Source organism: Amia ocellicauda, chromosome 8 (assembly GCF_036373705.1).
Source record: "Amia ocellicauda isolate fAmiCal2 chromosome 8, fAmiCal2.hap1, whole genome shotgun sequence".
NCBI classification, from domain to species: domain Eukaryota; kingdom Metazoa; phylum Chordata; class Actinopteri; order Amiiformes; family Amiidae; genus Amia; species Amia ocellicauda.
Genome location: NC_089857.1, coordinates 23,226,080 through 23,242,208, shown reverse-complemented (window position 1 = coordinate 23,242,208; position 16,129 = coordinate 23,226,080). Strand labels below are relative to the sequence as shown.

The following is a 16,129-nucleotide window of genomic DNA, read 5'->3' as shown; positions in this document are numbered from 1 at the left end:
ATAACTTTCATTTCCAGCTTAAGTACATATATGAAGTCAAGAAACCATTGAGAGAAAGTAGTCCCCACGTTGGTGGAACGGAACCATATTTCTAGCCACATTCTGGTGTACAGTTGATGGCCTACATCTGCACCTCAGGTGGATAATTGAGCGACCGACAAGACAGTCAAATAGGGTTGCCAGATGCTACTCCGAGAATCCCCCTAGTGGTGAGCCGGTTTCCCCCATTTCCAAATGGGTCCCCCCATTTGCACGATAACCCTTATTAGAGAGGAGATGCATATACAGCATCGCCGTACGTATGTATATGGGCCTTAAATGCCCCATGAATGCATATGAACTTGATTAAAATAGGCCACTGAATCAATGTACTGCTGTAACTGTAACAAAATGGTGTCTTACCGATGAATGCTTCTGTCCCAGGAAATGTAAGCGTAACAGGCTGCTGACCAGGTGCATTTCATAGTCTTTTCATGTAATCTTTAGAAGGTGTGCATTTACGTAAGAATTTAAATTGACATGCAGTATGAAAGGAGGTTGTTAAGTCATGATGCTTAAAGACACAGGTCACTATGATGGATACATATTGCATATATTGTATTTTCAGGTGTGGGCATTCATCCTGTTTTAATTTTATTTTGAAAGCAGAAGAATCATTCAACAGGCTGCTGAGAGAAATGTAAACCAGTAAAATACATGAAGAAAAACAAACCTTGAATATAAGTGCAGTTGTTTAAACATTTGAAAAACTATAGTGAGGGGGTAAGAAAACACACAAATCCAGCAGCTCTTGTATTTCAGTGCACCAGAACCCAATATTATTGGCGAGTCGGGTAGTCCATCATCACAGTTCGAGGGCAGGCATAATTTCAGTTATTTCATCCCGTTTCATTCACATTCGTGCCTTGAATGAGATTGAATGTAATCTTTAGTCTCAAGTATGTTCCCAAGTTTTACACTTTCGTGCTTTGCATGAATGGGAAATGAACCGTGTGTGTTGAATGAGGTTCCTTGTGAGCATTGAACTTTGTACGGTGGAGTTCAGTTTTGTGTTGCTGTAATTGTGTCACTTATTGACGAAAAAGATGAGGCAACTTTAGTTCGTTTTACCCGTGATGCTCAATTTATTTACGAATGTATCCTAGTTACTTAGGACCGTTTTCGTTGGAGAACAACATCTATTGTATGTGTGTGTATTTGGGGAAGTAAAATCTGAAATAATGATGAAATTGTGTGTATCCAAAGTTAAAACTCGTGATTTGTCGCCCTCTGGTGTGTAAAAGGTGCAAAAGCTTACAGCACCTGGTATTCCCAGGCGGTCTCCCATCCAAGTACTGACCAGGCCCGAGCCTGCTTAGCTTCCGAGATCGGACGAGATCGGGCGTATTCAGGCTAGTATGGCCGTAAGCGAGGGAAGCTGTCCCTGACACTCTACTTAAAGGGAAGGCAATATCCGTTTCTGACTTTTATATTTACCTTTGACCTGTCTCTCTCTCTGCTCTAAAGCCCGGGACACAGCAGCGCGCCGCAGACAGTCCCTGCTAACACACAATGTTGTGGCAGACCGGAACTATATTTTACAACACGAACACATTGTATTGAGAGAACAGCTGTAGCTGAGTGCCTGCCAAGCCAGTCAAGCGCAATCTTGAGAAGGTGTGCATTTAAGTAAGGATGTCAATTGACATGCAGTATGAAAGGAGGTTGCATCACTATGATGCATAATATTGCATATATTGTATTTTCAGGTGTGGGCATTCATCCTGTTTTAATTTTATTTTGAAAGCAGAAGAATCATTCAACAGGCTGCTGAGAGAAATGTAAACCAGTAAAATACATGAAGCAAAACAAACCTTGAATATAAGTGCAGTTGTTTAAACATTTGAAAAACTATAGTGAGGGGGTAAGAAAACACACAAATCCAGCAGCTCTTGTATTTCAGTGCACCAGAACCCAATATTATTGGCGAGTCGGGTAGTCCATCATCAGTGTTCGAGGGCAGGCTTCATATTTCAAAACGTCGTGAGAGCACAGGGAAGATAAAAATGAGCAAAAGAACCCCCTGTTTCTTACTGTTGCCCCCTGTTTGATAGCCTTTCCCCGCACGTTTCCCCGCTTGCAATATTTCCCCCCATGGCTTGGGTTTACCCCCAGTCTGGCAACGCTGCCCTGAAACGCATGGGCTTATCTAATACTGTCATACAGGGCAGTCTCACCACTGTCCGAGCTGACGGTGGGGACTATATACACATGTCTATTATAAAAGTCCTTTGCTCGTACGTACTGCAGGTGGATGGCGATGCTCTGCGAAATTGAAGTGTGTACAGCAGATCATGTGTCGTATACACTGCCATGTGAAATGCCCCGTTGAGCTGCAATCATAAGGCAGTCACAGAGATGAGGGATGAGGTCTGTTGTGAATTGACAGCTGGGTGCGAGTCGTGTGAAGCCGAGTAAGAGACTTCGGTGTGCTCATGGGCAGAGCAGGCGGAACACGCCTGATGCTCGTCAGTTTGAAGCTCGTGTTCACAGCGCTTCATTGAGATTCGTGTTTTGTTCAGAACGGGATTGACTTTTAGTATCAATTAGCCAGGATTGGAGTGTGTATCTTGCGTTGCTTTCCATGAATGAGAAATGAAGAGTGAGCGTTTAGCTTTGTAGGGCGGGGTTCGGTGGAGATTGTAAGGGACCGAAGAAACGAGTAGAAACGGTGAGAGGAGGGGAGAACTTAGCGAGACAGCAGCTCACAGTCACAGTGACGCTTGCAGGCGTAATGGAAAGCGCGGAGCCGCAGGGGCGCCTGTGAGCAGCGCAAGAGCATCTGTCTTTGTACCGCGGGATCAGGGGAGAGCGCGAACGCAGTCCCCCACTACCAGAAATTATGCAGTCGAGATTCCCACATTTGGGGAATTCGCAGGGGTCAGCACAGCCGGAGTGCAATGGCCGAGCCTCGCCCTGGGTGAACCACCTTCATGATCATGGTGTCTCCCCTGCCAGGTAAGTATGAGTTGTACACGGGCCGGCCCACACCCTGCCTCAGAGCGGGTTCTTCCGTCACACGGTGGGGTACTGTGCGCCACGCCCCTTGATTGCACATCTTCTCTACACGGGAGTGTCGATACTGGTGGTCCTTTGGGTTTGCTGTAACTGCGTCATGTATTGATGAGAAAGATTAGGCAACACTTGAGGTACACTTTTACCCATGATGCTCAGCTTATTTACATACCGCTGTACCATTGGTTCATCGTTATCATCCAAATTCCTGCACGGCAAAGCGTTTGCGTGCGGAGACGGCGGCGTAAAATGTAGTGCAGCGCCTTAGCAAAGACATTGCATGTAATATATTTCACCTCGCGTATATGTATGGTATGTGAAATAAATGGTGCTGATGAACTTGTTCAAGTGCGGGAGGTTGTTGAAAATGCGAATGATCTGAACTGCCAAATCACCAACTGATACGGCGACTGAAGAGAGTGCAGATCAGACAGTTTGGGCTCAGAGAAGTGTCACGTTGGCAGCGATAACACAAGAGTCACATCCCGACACACACTGAAATCACAGACAACACAAAGTCTTTACACGAATCACTAGTGGATGACACGGGCTTGTCTTGTTCATTATTAGTAGAGTGTCAGGGACAGCGTCCCTCGCTTACGGCCATACTAGCCTGAATACGCCCGATCTCGTCCGATCTCGGAAGCTAAGCAGGCTCGGGCCTGGTCAGTACTTGGATGGGAGACCGCCTGGGAATACCAGGTGCTGTAAGCTTTTGCGCCTTTTACACACCAGGGGACGACAAGTCACGAGTTTTAGGTACCATCCTCCTGTTTCTTTTCCTTCGACAGCAGGACGCGACACCACTATTTTGACTATACATGTTGTATTTATTTTTAAAAATGTTAAGTGATTTTAAGAATTGATTTTCATAAATTTTAATCACAAGTATTAAACATTGAATGAATGTTTTTATTGTAATGTAAAATACTTTAAACAATAAAACAGTATTTATTTTTATAAACCTCCTTTGATTGGAATTTGCATCATTTCAATTTGGCAAGTTGATCAGGATCATGCCGCTACGGATGCATGAACTATCAATAAACAATCACTCTGCACTGATCAGCTTTTACAGTCCAGGATGTAAGACCTCATATATTGTGTACATTGGAATTTGTAAAATGTATTATGCTTCGAATTGCACCGTATTATGTGAATTGCAATTTGTAATATGTTATGCCTTGTACTGCACTGTAGTTTTGCACTTTGTATTGTATTGTAAGTCGCCCTGGATAAGGCCGTCTGCTAATAAATAAATTATTATAATAATAATCAATGATTAGAGAACAGTGCAGATCCTGATCCGAATGCATATGACTTGGATTTACACTGAACGCTTCTCAAAATAAACAATACTGATAATAATTCTTAAAATTAGTTTTAATAAATACGTTTTGTATCGAATCGAGATTGGAACCTGACAGAAAAAAACATAATTCATAGTTTAAACTTAGTGGAGGAATGCATAATAAAAAGTGATGAAAGACATCATGTATGTGGTTTTGTTATAGATCGGAGCAGTTGATTGCAATATTTGACAGGGTAAATTGCCATGAGTTTTTTCACGGTTTGAACACGTCTCAACTTTTACTTCCATACTTACACATAGAAATGTCCAGGGATCGGCATCGTGTCCGAGGTAGAGAATTGAGGTCCGTGGTAATGTATTCAAATGAATGCAAACTGTTGACAACATTACGTTTAACCTATGAAACCTAATATTATGATTGCGAGGCAAGGGGGCTATATTTGGCTTCTACTACTCACCGTAGAGCTATGACGCCAAATGTGATGACGCTGAAGCTTTGCTATCCAATCGGAAAGCGTTAGCTACACCCGCCTTGTGTAACTTTTTTTTGTTTTTAACTAAAAACATGGCGTCGAATTCAAAGAAAAGATCGTTCAGCCCAGCTTGGGAAGAGGAATATTTAATTTCCGAAAGAGCCACAGATTGTTTTATGGAGTGTGCGAGATGTGGAGAAATAATGAAAGTGCTCAAGTCAACTGTAGCTTGCGACCCCGCTGAAAGATGGTGCAAAACAAATGTCTAAGACTTCTAACGTGTCAAGCACAGAGAAGGATCGATTCATCAGGGATGCCGAAGCCAAGAGTGGAAGCCAGGTAAGTGTAATGACGTACTTTCTTAACCAGCATATCAAATATGCACAGAACGATCTTTTATTATTATTATTATTATTATTATTATTATTATTATTGGGCAGCACTTTGGTGAAGTGGTTAGCGCTGATGTGTGTGTAGTTTACATGTTATTCCTGTCTTCGAGTGGGCTTTTGCGTGCTATTAAATTAGCTACACGCTTTGTATACAGCAGGGTAATATATATAGGCACATTTTTCCCCATCCATGTCTGCCACTGAGTCCGGAGATTTTGTCCGTTGTCCGTCGCGCAACATCGTGATGCCGACCCCTGGAAATGTCTAGGTAACAAATGGGTACAAATGTATATCCAAGTTGCACAGTTATCAGTGCTTAAACAATGAACTCATATGTTGTCAAAGAAAACATAATCTTGACTTGCAAGAATCACTTGCAAGTGCAGGTTTTTAATATAGATAGCCAAATGACCAGCCTATCCCTTTTAATATACAGTCGAGGTTAATTTCAATGAACATGAAATAAACCACACAACTGTCAACAAATTCAATTTACTGACAATGTGATCAGCATATTCTGAGATTGTCATGGCTGGAGGGTTTTATGTCCGATCGACCAATATCTGTCAACCACTTTTTTACACGATCACTGACTCAACCTTAACCCTGCCGATAATTTTGCCCTGCAAAATTGTTAAATCCTACGACTTATATGCGTAAAAACATCTTTTTTATTAAAAGAATGAAATCAGTTTATTATAAAATTGATAAGTCAACTCTTTGTATTATAAGATGGACTTGTTTTCACCTGTATTGCATTAGATATTGTCTAAATCTAAATTTGGTTGAACTCATGAAAGAGATCATTGATAGTTTGGATTACTGAAGGTATAATGATCAATAGATTAGCAGGCAGTTTATTTGACGCTTTAAACACATATAGGTAGAAGACAGTAAAGTATGGTGAAGTTTCAGTTGTGACTTTGAGACATTGCACAAAGTGTACTTTTACGTTTTGCTTTATATTGTACGTAAAAGATAAGTCTCCCTGGCATTTGATAGAAAGAACTAAGGTCTACAGGACCTTCACAAATCAGCTCGTTAACTGAAGAGATCGTAAAGTTATGGGGTCATGAAAAGCGATGAACTGTAAATGTTTGAGCAAAAGTACGACGTTTGATGATGTATTACTGAAATCCTGGCAAGTTGTATGTGGATAACTTTCATTTCCAGCTTAAGTACATATATGAAGTCAAGAAACCATTGAGAGAAAGTAGTCCCCACGTTGGTGGAACGGAACCATATTTCTAGCCACATTCTGGTGTACAGTTGATGGCCTACATCTGCACCTCAGGTGGATAATTGAGCGACCGACAAGACAGTCAAATAGGGTTGCCAGATGCTACTCCGAGAATCCCCCTAGTGGTGAGCCGGTTTCCCCCATTTCCAAATGGGTCCCCCCATTTGCACGATAACCCTTATTAGAGAGGAGATGCATATACAGCATCGCCGTACGTATGTATATGGGCCTTAAATGCCCCATGAATGCATATGAACTTGATTAAAATAGGCCACTGAATCAATGTACTGCTGTAACTGTAACAAAATGGTGTCTTACCGATGAATGCTTCTGTCCCAGGAAATGTAAGCGTAACAGGCTGCTGACCAGGTGCATTTCATAGTCTTTTCATGTAATCTTGAGAAGGTGTGCATTTACGTAAGAATTTAAATTGACATGCAGTATGAAAGGAGGTTGTTAAGTCATGATGCTTAAAGACACAGGTCACTATGATGGATACATATTGCATATATTGTATTTTCAGGTGTGGGCATTCATCCTGTTTTAATTTTATTTTGAAAGCAGAAGAATCATTCAACAGGCTGCTGAGAGAAATGTAAACCAGTAAAATACATGAAGAAAAACAAACCTTGAATATAAGTGCAGTTGTTTAAACATTTGAAAAACTATAGTGAGGGGGTAAGAAAACACACAAATCCAGCAGCTCTTGTATTTCAGTGCACCAGAACCCAATATTATTGGCGAGTCGGGTAGTCCATCATCACAGTTCGAGGGCAGGCATAATTTCAGTTATTTCATCCCGTTTCATTCACATTCGTGCCTTGAATGAGATTGAATGTAATCTTTAGTCTCAAGTATGTTCCCAAGTTTTACACTTTCGTGCTTTGCATGAATGGGAAATGAACCGTGTGTGTTGAATGAGGTTCCTTGTGAGCATTGAACTTTGTACGGTGGAGTTCAGTTTTGTGTTGCTGTAATTGTGTCACTTATTGACGAAAAAGATGAGGCAACTTTAGTTCGTTTTACCCGTGATGCTCAATTTATTTACGAATGTATCCTAGTTACTTAGGACCGTTTTCGTTGGAGAACAACATCTATTGTATGTGTGTGTATTTGGGGAAGTAAAATCTGAAATAATGATGAAATTGTGTGTATCCAAAGTTAAAACTCGTGATTTGTCGCCCTCTGGTGTGTAAAAGGTGCAAAAGCTTACAGCACCTGGTATTCCCAGGCGGTCTCCCATCCAAGTACTGACCAGGCCCGAGCCTGCTTAGCTTCCGAGATCGGACGAGATCGGGCGTATTCAGGCTAGTATGGCCGTAAGCGAGGGAAGCTGTCCCTGACACTCTACTTAAAGGGAAGGCAATATCCGTTTCTGACTTTTATATTTACCTTTGACCTGTCTCTCTCTCTGCTCTAAAGCCCGGGACACAGCAGCGCGCCGCAGACAGTCCCTGCTAACACACAATGTTGTGGCAGACCGGAACTATATTTTACAACACGAACACATTGTATTGAGAGAACAGCTGTAGCTGAGTGCCTGCCAAGCCAGTCAAGCGCAATCTTGAGAAGGTGTGCATTTAAGTAAGGATGTCAATTGACATGCAGTATGAAAGGAGGTTGCATCACTATGATGCATAATATTGCATATATTGTATTTTCAGGTGTGGGCATTCATCCTGTTTTAATTTTATTTTGAAAGCAGAAGAATCATTCAACAGGCTGCTGAGAGAAATGTAAACCAGTAAAATACATGAAGCAAAACAAACCTTGAATATAAGTGCAGTTGTTTAAACATTTGAAAAACTATAGTGAGGGGGTAAGAAAACACACAAATCCAGCAGCTCTTGTATTTCAGTGCACCAGAACCCAATATTATTGGCGAGTCGGGTAGTCCATCATCAGTGTTCGAGGGCAGGCTTCATATTTCAAAACGTCGTGAGAGCACAGGGAAGATAAAAATGAGCAAAAGAACCCCCTGTTTCTTACTGTTGCCCCCTGTTTGATAGCCTTTCCCCGCACGTTTCCTCGCTTGCAATATTTCCCCCCATGGCTTGGGTTTACCCCCAGTCTGGCAACGCTGCCCTGAAACGCATGGGCTTATCTAATACTGTCATACAGGGCAGTCTCACCACTGTCCGAGCTGACGGTGGGGACTATATACACATGTCTATTATAAAAGTCCTTTGCTTGTACGTACTGCAGGTGGATGGCGATGCTCTGCGAAATTGAAGTGTGTACAGCAGATCATGTGTCGTATACACTGCCATGTGAAATGCCCCGTTGAGCTGCAATCATAAGGCAGTCACAGAGATGAGGGATGAGGTCTGTTGTGAATTGACAGCTGGGTGCGAGTCGTGTGAAGCCGAGTAAGAGACTTCGGTGTGCTCATGGGCAGAGCAGGCGGAACACGCCTGATGCTCGTCAGTTTGAAGCTCGTGTTCACAGCGCTTCATTGAGATTCGTGTTTTGTTCAGAACGGGACTGACTTTTAGTATCAATTAGCCAGGATTGGAGTGTGTATCTTGCGTTGCTTTCCATGAATGAGAAATGAAGAGTGAGCGTTTAGCTTTGTAGGGCGGGGTTCGGTGGAGATTGTAAGGGACCGAAGAAACGAGTAGAAACGGTGAGAGGAGGGGAGAACTTAGCGAGACAGCAGCTCACAGTCACAGTGACGCTTGCAGGCGTAATGGAAAGCGCGGAGCCGCAGGGGCGCCTGTGAGCAGCGCAAGAGCATCTGTCTTTGTACCGCGGGATCAGGGGAGAGCGCGAACGCAGTCCCCCACTACCAGAAATTATGCAGTCGAGATTCCCACATTTGGGGAATTCGCAGGGGTCAGCACAGCCGGAGTGCAATGGCCGAGCCTCGCCCTGGGTGAACCACCTTCATGATCATGGTGTCTCCCCTGCCAGGTAAGTATGAGTTGTACACGGGCCGGCCCACACCCTGCCTCAGAGCGGGTTCTTCCGTCACACGGTGGGGTACTGTGCGCCACGCCCCTTGATTGCACATCTTCTCTACACGGGAGTGTCGATACTGGTGGTCCTTTGGGTTTGCTGTAACTGCGTCATGTATTGATGAGAAAGATTAGGCAACACTTGAGGTACACTTTTACCCATGATGCTCAGCTTATTTACATACCGCTGTACCATTGGTTCATCGTTATCATCCAAATTCCTGCACGGCAAAGCGTTTGCGTGCGGAGACGGCGGCGTAAAATGTAGTGCAGCGCCTTAGCAAAGACATTGCATGTAATATATTTCACCTCGCGTATATGTATGGTATGTGAAATAAATGGTGCTGATGAACTTGTTCAAGTGCGGGAGGTTGTTGAAAATGCGAATGATCTGAACTGCCAAATCACCAACTGATACGGCGACTGAAGAGAGTGCAGATCAGACAGTTTGGGCTCAGAGAAGTGTCACGTTGGCATCTATAACACAAGAGTCACATCCCGACACACACTGAAATCACAGACAACACAAAGTCTTTACACGAATCACTAGTGGATGACACGGGCTTGTCTTGTTCATTATTAGTAGAGTGTCAGGGACAGCGTCCCTCGCTTACGGCCATACTAGCCTGAATACGCCCGATCTCGTCCGATCTCGGAAGCTAAGCAGGCTCGGGCCTGGTCAGTACTTGGATGGGAGACCGCCTGGGAATACCAGGTGCTGTAAGCTTTTGCGCCTTTTACACACCAGGGGACGACAAGTCACGAGTTTTAGGTACCATCCTCCTGTTTCTTTTCCTTGGACAGCAGGACGCGACACCACTATTTTGACTATACATGTTGTATTTATTTTTAAAAATGTTAAGTGATTTTAAGAATTGATTTTCATAAATTTTAATCACAAGTATTAAACATTGAATGAATGTTTTTATTGTAATGTAAAATACTTTAAACAATAAAACAGTATTTATTTTTATAAACCTCCTTTGATTGGAATTTGCATCATTTCAATTTGGCAAGTTGATCAGGATCATGCCGCTACGGATGCATGAACTATCAATAAACAATCACTCTGCACTGATCAGCTTTTACAGTCCAGGATGTAAGACCTCATATATTGTGTACATTGGAATTTGTAAAATGTATTATGCTTCGAATTGCACCGTATTATGTGAATTGCAATTTGTAATATGTTATGCCTTGTACTGCACTGTAGTTTTGCACTTTGTATTGTATTGTAAGTCGCCCTGGATAAGGCCGTCTGCTAATAAATAAATTATTATAATAATAATCAATGATTAGAGAACAGTGCAGATCCTGATCCGAATGCATATGACTTGGATTTACACTGAACGCTTCTCAAAATAAACAATACTGATAATAATTCTTAAAATTAGTTTTAATAAATACGTTTTGTATCGAATCGAGATTGGAACCTGACAGAAAAAAACATAATTCATAGTTTAAACTTAGTGGAGGAATGCATAATAAAAAGTGATGAAAGACATCATGTATGTGGTTTTGTTATAGATCGGAGCAGTTGATTGCAATATTTGACAGGGTAAATTGCCATGAGTTTTTTCACGGTTTGAACACGTCTCAACTTTTACTTCCATACTTACACATAGAAATGTCCAGGGATCGGCATCGTGTCCGAGGTAGAGAATTGAGGTCCGTGGTAATGTATTCAAATGAACGCAAACTGTTGACAACATTACGTTTAACCTATGAAACCTAATATTATGATTGCGAGGCAAGGGGGCTATATTTGGCTTCTACTACTCACCGTAGAGCTATGACGCCAAATGTGATGACGCTGAAGCTTTGCTATCCAATCGGAAAGCGTTAGCTACACCCGCCTTGTGTAACTTTTTTTTTTTTTTAACTAAAAACATGGCGTCGAATTCAAAGAAAAGATCGTTCAGCCCAGCTTGGGAAGAGGAATATTTAATTTCCGAAAGAGCCACAGATTGTTTTATGGAGTGTGCGAGATGTGGAGAAATAATGAAAGTGCTCAAGTCAACTGTAGCTTGCGACCCCGCTGAAAGATGGTGCAAAACAAATGTCTAAGACTTCTAACGTGTCAAGCACAGAGAAGGATCGATTCATCAGGGATGCCGAAGCCAAGAGTGGAAGCCAGGTAAGTGTAATGACGTACTTTCTTAACCAGCATATCAAATATGCACAGAACGATCTTTTATTATTATTATTATTATTATTATTATTATTGGGCAGCACTTTGGTGAAGTGGTTAGCGCTGATGTGTGTGTAGTTTACATGTTATTCCTGTCTTCGAGTGGGCTTTTGCGTGCTATTAAATTAGCTACACGCTTTGTATACAGCAGGGTAATATATATAGGCACATTTTTCCCCATCCATGTCTGCCACTGAGTCCGGAGATTTTGTCCGTTGTCCGTCGCGCAACATCGTGATGCCGACCCCTGGAAATGTCTAGGTAACAAATGGGTACAAATGTATATCCAAGTTGCACAGTTATCAGTGCTTAAACAATGAACTCATATGTTGTCAAAGAAAACATAATCTTGACTTGCAAGAATCACTTGCAAGTGCAGGTTTTTAATATAGATAGCCAAATGACCAGCCTATCCCTTTTAATATACAGTCGAGGTTAATTTCAATGAACATGAAATAAACCACACAACTGTCAACAAATTCAATTTACTGACAATGTGATCAGCATATTCTGAGATTGTCATGGCTGGAGGGTTTTATGTCCGATCGACCAATATCTGTCAACCACTTTTTTACACGATCACTGACTCAACCTTAACCCTGCCGATAATTTTGCCCTGCAAAATTGTTAAATCCTACGACTTATATGCGTAAAAACATCTTTTTTATTAAAAGAATGAAATCAGTTTATTATAAAATTGATAAGTCAACTCTTTGTATTATAAGATGGACTTGTTTTCACCTGTATTGCATTAGATATTGTCTAAATCTAAATTTGGTTGAACTCATGAAAGAGATCATTGATAGTTTGGATTACTGAAGGTATAATGATCAATAGATTAGCAGGCAGTTTATTTGACGCTTTAAACACATATAGATAGAAGACAGTAAAGTATGGTGAAGTTTCAGTTGTGACTTTGAGACATTGCACAAAGTGTACTTTTACGTTTTGCTTTATATTGTACGTAAAAGATAAGTCTCCCTGGCATTTGATAGAAAGAACTAAGGTCTACAGGACCTTCACAAATCAGCTCGTTAACTGAAGAGATCGTAAAGTTATGGGGTCATGAAAAGCGATGAACTGTAAATGTTTGAGCAAAAGTACGACGTTTGATGTTGTATTACTGAAATCCTGGCAAGTTGTATGTGGATAACTTTCATTTCCAGCTTAAGTACATATATGAAGTCAAGAAACCATTGAGAGAAAGTAGTCCCCACGTTGGTGGAACGGAACCATATTTCTAGCCACATTCTGGTGTACAGTTGATGGCCTACATCTGCACCTCAGGTGGATAATTGAGCGACCGACAAGACAGTCAAATAGGGTTGCCAGATGCTACTCCGAGAATCCCCCTAGTGGTGAGCCGGTTTCCCCCATTTCCAAATGGGTCCCCCCATTTGCACGATAACCCTTATTAGAGAGGAGATGCATATACAGCATCGCCGTACGTATGTATATGGGCCTTAAATGCCCCATGAATGCATATGAACTTGATTAAAATAGGCCACTGAATCAATGTACTGCTGTAACTGTAACAAAATGGTGTCTTACCGATGAATGCTTCTGTCCCAGGAAATGTAAGCGTAACAGGCTGCTGACCAGGTGCATTTCATAGTCTTTTCATGTAATCTTGAGAAGGTGTGCATTTACGTAAGAATTTAAATTGACATGCAGTATGAAAGGAGGTTGTTAAGTCATGATGCTTAAAGACACAGGTCACTATGATGGATACATATTGCATATATTGTATTTTCAGGTGTGGGCATTCATCCTGTTTTAATTTTATTTTGAAAGCAGAAGAATCATTCAACAGGCTGCTGAGAGAAATGTAAACCAGTAAAATACATGAAGAAAAACAAACCTTGAATATAAGTGCAGTTGTTTAAACATTTGAAAAACTATAGTGAGGGGGTAAGAAAACACACAAATCCAGCAGCTCTTGTATTTCAGTGCACCAGAACCCAATATTATTGGCGAGTCGGGTAGTCCATCATCACAGTTCGAGGGCAGGCATAATTTCAGTTATTTCATCCCGTTTCATTCACATTCGTGCCTTGAATGAGATTGAATGTAATCTTTAGTCTCAAGTATGTTCCCAAGTTTTACACTTTCGTGCTTTGCATGAATGGGAAATGAACCGTGTGTGTTGAATGAGGTTCCTTGTGAGCATTGAACTTTGTACGGTGGAGTTCAGTTTTGTGTTGCTGTAATTGTGTCACTTATTGACGAAAAAGATGAGGCAACTTTAGTTCGTTTTACCCGTGATGCTCAATTTATTTACGAATGTATCCTAGTTACTTAGGACCGTTTTCGTTGGAGAACAACATCTATTGTATGTGTGTGTATTTGGGGAAGTAAAATCTGAAATAATGATGAAATTGTGTGTATCCAAAGTTAAAACTCGTGATTTGTCGCCCTCTGGTGTGTAAAAGGTGCAAAAGCTTACAGCACCTGGTATTCCCAGGCGGTCTCCCATCCAAGTACTGACCAGGCCCGAGCCTGCTTAGCTTCCGAGATCGGACGAGATCGGGCGTATTCAGGCTAGTATGGCCGTAAGCGAGGGAAGCTGTCCCTGACACTCTACTTAAAGGGAAGGCAATATCCGTTTCTGACTTTTATATTTACCTTTGACCTGTCTCTCTCTCTGCTCTAAAGCCCGGGACACAGCAGCGCGCCGCAGACAGTCCCTGCTAACACACAATGTTGTGGCAGACCGGAACTATATTTTACAACACGAACACATTGTATTGAGAGAACAGCTGTAGCTGAGTGCCTGCCAAGCCAGTCAAGCGCAATCTTGAGAAGGTGTGCATTTAAGTAAGGATGTCAATTGACATGCAGTATGAAAGGAGGTTGTTAAGTCATGATGCTTAAAGACACAGGTCACTATGATGGATACATATTGCATATATTGTATTTTCAGGTGTGGGCATTCATCCTGTTTTAATTTTATTTTGAAAGCAGAAGAATCATTCAACAGGCTGCTGACAGAAATGTAAACCAGTAAAATACATGAAGCAAAACAAACCTTGAATATAAGTGCAGTTGTTTAAACATTTGAAAAACTATAGTGAGGGGGTAAGAAAACACACAAATCCAGCAGCTCTTGTATTTCAGTGCACCAGAACCCAATATTATTGGCGAGTCGGGTAGTCCATCATCAGTGTTCGAGGGCAGGCTTCATATTTCAAAACGTCGTGAGAGCACAGGGAAGATAAAAATGAGCAAAAGAACCCCCTGTTTCTTACTGTTGCCCCCTGTTTGATAGCCTTTCCCCGCACGTTTCCCCGCTTGCAATATTTCCCCCCATGGCTTGGGTTTACCCCCAGTCTGGCAACGCTGCCCTGAAACGCATGGGCTTATCTAATACTGTCATACAGGGCAGTCTCACCACTGTCCGAGCTGACGGTGGGGACTATATACACATGTCTATTATAAAAGTCCTTTGCTTGTACGTACTGCAGGTGGATGGCGATGCTCTGCGAAATTGAAGTGTGTACAGCAGATCATGTGTCGTATACACTGCCATGTGAAATGCCCCGTTGAGCTGCAATCATAAGGCAGTCACAGAGATGAGGGATGAGGTCTGTTGTGAATTGACAGCTGGGTGCGAGTCGTGTGAAGCCGAGTAAGAGACTTCGGTGTGCTCATGGGCAGAGCAGGCGGAACACGCCTGATGCTCGTCAGTTTGAAGCTCGTGTTCACAGCGCTTCATTGAGATTCGTGTTTTGTTCAGAACGGGACTGACTTTTAGTATCAATTAGCCAGGATTGGAGTGTGTATCTTGCGTTGCTTTCCATGAATGAGAAATGAAGAGTGAGCGTTTAGCTTTGTAGGGCGGGGTTCGGTGGAGATTGTAAGGGACCGAAGAAACGAGTAGAAACGGTGAGAGGAGGGGAGAACTTAGCGAGACAGCAGCTCACAGTCACAGTGACGCTTGCAGGCGTAATGGAAAGCGCGGAGCCGCAGGGGCGCCTGTGAGCAGCGCAAGAGCATCTGTCTTTGTACCGCGGGATCAGGGGAGAGCGCGAACGCAGTCCCCCACTACCAGAAATTATGCAGTCGAGATTCCCACATTTGGGGAATTCGCAGGGGTCAGCACAGCCGGAGTGCAATGGCCGAGCCTCGCCCTGGGTGAACCACCTTCATGATCATGGTGTCTCCCCTGCCAGGTAAGTATGAGTTGTACACGGGCCGGCCCACACCCTGCCTCAGAGCGGGTTCTTCCGTCACACGGTGGGGTACTGTGCGCCACGCCCCTTGATTGCACATCTTCTCTACACGGGAGTGTCGATACTGGTGGTCCTTTGGGTTTGCTGTAACTGCGTCATGTATTGATGAGAAAGATTAGGCAACACTTGAGGTACACTTTTACCCATGATGCTCAGCTTATTTACATACCGCTGTACCATTGGTTCATCGTTATCATCCAAATTCCTGCACGGCAAAGCGTTTGCGTGCGGAGACGGCGGCGTAAAATGTAGTGCAGCGCCTTAGCAAAGACATTGCA

At 42.6% G+C, this 16,129-nt stretch overlaps 8 non-coding genes across 8 annotated transcripts; 2 read left to right on the top strand and 6 right to left on the bottom strand.

Moving 5' to 3' along the window:
• Positions 1 to 1,290: 1,290 nt before the first annotated feature.
• LOC136755819 (5S ribosomal RNA) lies at positions 1,291 to 1,409 on the bottom strand. The gene has a single exon (XR_010817930.1). It is a non-coding gene; the product is annotated as a 5S ribosomal RNA (ribosomal RNA).
• Positions 1,410 to 2,841: 1,432 nt separating this feature from the next.
• On the bottom strand, positions 2,842 to 3,005 carry LOC136757792 (U1 spliceosomal RNA). The gene has a single exon (XR_010819615.1). It is a non-coding gene; the product is annotated as a U1 spliceosomal RNA (small nuclear RNA).
• A 644-nt stretch (positions 3,006 to 3,649) lies between these two features.
• LOC136755818 (5S ribosomal RNA) lies at positions 3,650 to 3,768 on the top strand. The gene has a single exon (XR_010817929.1). It is a non-coding gene; the product is annotated as a 5S ribosomal RNA (ribosomal RNA).
• Positions 3,769 to 7,677: 3,909 nt separating this feature from the next.
• LOC136755817 (5S ribosomal RNA) lies at positions 7,678 to 7,796 on the bottom strand. The gene has a single exon (XR_010817928.1). It is a non-coding gene; the product is annotated as a 5S ribosomal RNA (ribosomal RNA).
• Positions 7,797 to 9,228: 1,432 nt separating this feature from the next.
• Positions 9,229 to 9,392, bottom strand: LOC136757791 (U1 spliceosomal RNA). Its single transcript, XR_010819614.1, has one exon. It is a non-coding gene; the product is annotated as a U1 spliceosomal RNA (small nuclear RNA).
• A 644-nt stretch (positions 9,393 to 10,036) lies between these two features.
• LOC136755815 (5S ribosomal RNA) lies at positions 10,037 to 10,155 on the top strand. The gene has a single exon (XR_010817927.1). It is a non-coding gene; the product is annotated as a 5S ribosomal RNA (ribosomal RNA).
• A 3,903-nt stretch (positions 10,156 to 14,058) lies between these two features.
• LOC136755814 (5S ribosomal RNA) lies at positions 14,059 to 14,177 on the bottom strand. Its single transcript, XR_010817926.1, has one exon. It is a non-coding gene; the product is annotated as a 5S ribosomal RNA (ribosomal RNA).
• A 1,458-nt stretch (positions 14,178 to 15,635) lies between these two features.
• Positions 15,636 to 15,799, bottom strand: LOC136757790 (U1 spliceosomal RNA). The gene has a single exon (XR_010819613.1). It is a non-coding gene; the product is annotated as a U1 spliceosomal RNA (small nuclear RNA).
• Between the last annotated feature and the right edge of the window lie 330 nt (positions 15,800 to 16,129).